Below are 5,170 nucleotides of genomic sequence, written 5' to 3'. Positions count from 1 at the left end.
TATCCTTAGGTCAATAATTATTATAAAGCAATCATTATTCATAAGATGTTTATCACACTTGAATGGTCAAAAACATAGCTTATAATAAGTATCTTTAAAATCATCTTCAAATGTGTTATTCTTGCCGATTTTTTGAATAATAAAATGCCTAATTCTTGTCAAATTTGGGATCACAGAGATTATCAAAATAATTTTTTATCGTGAATATTTTACAAAAATTATCTCGTAATAAATTATACTAATGGTTTTATAAATGCGTTTAAAAATTAATAAATGTAAAAAATCTTAACACCACTGCACAGTTCTGTACCAAAATATGACTATATTCTAAAACATTAGAGCGAGAGGTTTAAAAGAATACTATTTTATGTAACAAAAATACTTCATGCAGTCATCAAATGTTTAAAATAACTATAAAGGATAATAAGGCTTCAAAATTATATAAATTGATCATCTACAACGTTTAAGGAGTGTCCAGGATCATGGTTTGAAAATACAATAAAAACTCAATTTTGACCTTCGACGAGCATGTCCCCCCTTAAGTTAAATCTGAATTTGTTACATATTTACGTTATTATTACATTATATTTTATGGTCATTTTTATTATTAAAATTTAGTTTATTAAGTTTTCAATTTTTCCGCATACAGATTTATGACTAATTTATAGTTTTAATATTTTTTCAAAAAAAAATATTTCGTCAATCGTTTTTACAAAATTGAAACATAAAATGTTCATAGCGGAAAAAGAGGACATAGGTATTACGCAACTTTTCGATAAAAATGAAAAGAAATACCGGAGACTGACCTCAAAAAGAGGACTGATCCGCGTAAATGAGGACATCTGGGAACCCTTGACTGAGGGATTCGAACAATGTTGATTGTAAGTAGACAATAATATCTAATCATGAATTGTAATACTTACTTATTATCTTATTCCGTTATTATTCTAATAATCTCACAACATAAAAATATAATATTATTATCGCCTTGAAGTCAGTCATTCATTTATAAATTTATATTTTATCATAAAAAACACGAAAAAAATATTATTAATAATTTAAAATGAGCCTATATAAATAGTTATGGAAACGACTTCTATCAGCCGAAATAGCTCAGTTGGGAGAGCGTTAGACTGAAGATCTAAAGGTCCCTGGTTCGATCCCTGGTTTCGGCAGCCTTCTTTTGCACTTTTTTTAATACCATTTTATGTGTCCATATTTATTTATTATAGTAATACCTACTCTTTACCCATGAATTTTATTATTCAGTGATTCTTCTACAAAAATCGGGAGTATTATAAATTGCAATATTATTTTATAGACAATAAATAATAAGCCATTGTAAATGAGAAATAATATAAAATCGACTATTATTAGATTATTACAAATTTGAGTATTTGAATATAAGCTTTAAAATAATCACGACATCTATAAGCGAGTAGAAAATTTTTATGAAATGATGTCGCTTTTGTTAGTTATGCAGCTTTTAAGTAATATCGGAAGATGGCACTGTTTGGTTAATTTATCCTTATCTATTTATTATAAAAAATATTATTATAATAATTTATCAGTGGTTATAAAAATAATATCACTTACTTAAAAATTACACTCCTATATGAAAGTAGACCACCAATGAAATTAGACGATGTTACATTGAATTATATAATATGGCTCCGGGTGCGCACACAAGAGGGGGTTTTCTAGTTCGGACCCCCCCTCATGTGCGTAAACAAACTGAAATAGTACCTAAATTTATTATTGGCCGATGGTACTTACCTAGGTAGGTACCTATATTATAATAATATCATTGATATGATAAAATAATAGGTAGGTTACAATGGTGAACTGACATACAGAAAGAGGGTGACAGTATGTTCACGCATTATTGATAATATATAAGTATGACACTAACTCAAATATTGTTTCCAAATGTACTCATCTTGGCACACGAAACTTTGTATGATACAGTATCGTGTAGCTGTGAAGTCACCCAGACCTTAGACAGACTATAGATACATCTAGACGCCACCCATTGCACTGCTAAATGAAGCTGCGTGCCATGCGTTTGGTTTGTGGGCGAGCGAAGCATTCGTATACAAATGTTTGAGACCATAGACCATTTCGCTAGTGCTCGCCCAAAGTGCTCGCCCAAAATGCTCGCACTAGACACTCAGAATTATAATATAATTTTCTATTTTTTTACGTTATATAGTATTTTTAAGCGGTCAAAATGCAACCATTACGTAAAGATATCCATAATTTAAAGAAACACTAGGTCACATGATGTTAAAATACATAATAATATACTTACAAATAAATTATCACGAACATGTATCAACTTACCTATGAAACGTAATACCATCTTCTTGCTTATCAGTACGGCTACCATATTTTAATACAACACACAGAACCATCTTTTCTACTTAATTAAGTAAAAATATTTACCACTGACTTTATGTTTAACACAAAAAATAGCAATTTAAGCAATAAAGTAAGATTTTGCGGCGACACCGTAGCAAACCACCTCTCACATAATCTGTAAACGTTTTATCTTACTCTAGCGCGTGTCGCAGAGATTATAAGGGTGCCGAATACTTTATCACTCGCACTTATGCATCGTTTTTGTTCAGGCCTTGTCCCAGACGCTTCACCAGGGATCTAAAGTCAGGATTCAGTCATGATATACCATTAATTTACTTATGCAAACAGTAAGTATAAGTAACAATACTAAACTATAAGTAGGCAAGTAATAAAGGTTTTTTTGAAACCGTATTAACATTATCAATTATTTTAATACAGGTAATTGAATATCGTATCGTCGGTCCCTATTAAAAAAGTCGGATCTGAAATTTTGTCATTTTCGGATTATTACATAAAAGTTATTTAAACACTTTAAACATTTATACCACAATCACTGTTTTTTTTTGGTTGTTTGAAAAATTTCGAGATACTCAAGTTAAAAATGACGGATCTACCGAGAGTGTCCGAATAACAATGTCGGTTCTTACCAACCGACATTGTTGGCTGGGCGTGGGTGAGCAAGATGCGTCGGATCTGACACAGTGCTGCCATGTCTACTGAAATTTCAGTAGATCTACTGAAATTTTGGTCAGGAAAAGAAGAAATTATGATATTTGTGATGAATAAAAGTCACTTTTTACTTGATTTTTTAAAAGACACTTGTGAGAGTATGTCAATACGCACGTTTTCACCAAACACAATCGTTGAATTTCATACATTCTTGTCAATCTACTGATATTTTGGAGAAAAAAATCAAAAAATCTACTGAATTTTGAAAATTTTAGTTGGCAACACTGATCTGACAGTTGCTGCTATGTTCACCGGACAGACGGATGTTTTTATAAACGCTTAGAAAAGTTTCTATAACCCGTATTTTTATGCATTATGGCAATAGGTCACAAAGGATATTTGATGAAACATCTTTGATTGCACGTACTGAAAAATAGCATTTTGCAGATTCGACTTTTTTAATAGGGATCGACGGTATGATTTGCGTGAATTTGCAAATTTACACGTCATCGCCCCTTAGGCAATTAACATTAGTTTGACCAATTACACATTCAAAATATAAAAAAGTAGACTTTTTTATTTCGATCGATAGATATACTATACCTACATATGAATGCCAAGCAGTGGCAGGTTCACTGACCAAGAGATTTGACGCAGTGACTGATTTTGGAGCCCTCACAAACCTCAACAGCCAACATAGTAAACATGCATATCGTTCATAGAATCACATCCTGTAGGTAACTTTTATTGAAGATGAAAATGATGATCATAGAACAGATTAATAAGATATAAATATAAAAGTCATCTACAATTCTACATGGACAAAGGTTTTGAAACAGAGCACTTTACGACGGTCGGGCAGCATGCAGAATGTGTTCAAATATTGAATGCGCGTTACATTTACGTAACAAATGTTACAGGCGTAAAATAACATTATAATATTCTTTAACGCGTGTTTAAGTTTATCCCATATTTTGCACACTCGAGACTCGTAGACTGTTATACAACACCAGTAGAGTAAGCAATTTTCCATTAATTGTGTGTTCCGACACGTATTTACTCAATTTGTGACAAATTTTCGGTATAATTTAATAATTGTATGACCGGTTTGAACTGTTTCGAGGCCCCATTTTCAATCTTCTGTAGAATCGATTGCGTCATTGTCGCTGCTATTTAGATATTTTAACGTATATGGTAGATATGTAGTTCAAGCCATGCTTCTAGTGATTATGGCGCCAAAGTGTGAAAATGTTCGCCTGCTTTAATGATAGTCCATTACGCAATCATCCCCCATCGAGCGACTAATAAATTTCGGACTGAATTCCGAAATCGCGACCCACAGTTTGTGATATCCCTGCAAAAAAAAAATCCTCAAAACTTTTCCACTTTTCGCCGTCCTACAAAATAAAGATATAAAGCTTCGTACGCACACAACTTCAAGAGAAAAACGTGCTGATAAAATATCGGATGGAGTTGAGATGCGCAAACAAAAAGGGGGGACATCGACTACTCACGACTGGCTCCAGAAGTCTGCGAAGGGACGGGATGGGGGGCGTAGGGCGCGCGATCGTGGAAACAAGGGAGTGAGGACTTTCGATTTTCACAATCTCGCAACAAAGAAGCAAGCAGTCACATAAGATTAGACTCGTTCACCAGCGATGCACACTAAAATAATACATAATTAAATAATTAATCACATAGGTACAACAAAATATTGTGGTATCCACACACGCAAAAAATAAAACTTAATTCTTTATTTCTACCACGTTTTTCTTAGCTCGTATTCTTATTCGTCCGGTGGTTGTTTATCCAGTACAAATCTTGCAATCGATTTTTAACTAACTTCCCGACTAGCTAGACATTTGAAACTTTTAGAATATATCAGAACACGATGCCAATGCATTCTTTTAATACTTTTAATAATTTTCAGTTAATTCTGTTTTGTATGAAAAGTTATTTCGGAAGAAATCCGTAATCCAATCCACTATTATTGGTTGCTAAGGGGGTGTTCCTAGCAACAAATTTATTAATATATAAGCGTCAGGCATAATAATTCTCAATCCGCAATAAAAAAACATTATGATCAATTAAAACTACTAATAGTAGATAGAAACTTATTAAACTCGTCTACTTTCTGTAA

The 5,170-nt window shown here is 32.5% G+C and overlaps 1 non-coding gene across 1 annotated transcript; it reads left to right on the top strand.

Annotated features, from left to right (window-relative positions):
- Nucleotides 1-1,102: 1,102 nt before the first annotated feature.
- On the top strand, nucleotides 1,103-1,175 carry TRNAF-GAA (transfer RNA phenylalanine (anticodon GAA)). Its single transcript has one exon. It is a non-coding gene; the product is annotated as a tRNA-Phe (tRNA).
- Nucleotides 1,176-5,170: the final 3,995 nt, after the last annotated feature.

This window comes from Rhyacophila brunnea, unplaced genomic scaffold, assembly GCF_057557595.1.
Source record: "Rhyacophila brunnea isolate RB1 unplaced genomic scaffold, BYU_Rbru_1.0 scaffold_17, whole genome shotgun sequence".
NCBI lineage: Eukaryota > Metazoa > Arthropoda > Insecta > Trichoptera > Rhyacophilidae > Rhyacophila > Rhyacophila brunnea.
The sequence above is the reverse complement of the archived record's forward strand: the minus strand, read 5'-3'. Positions and strand labels throughout refer to the sequence as shown.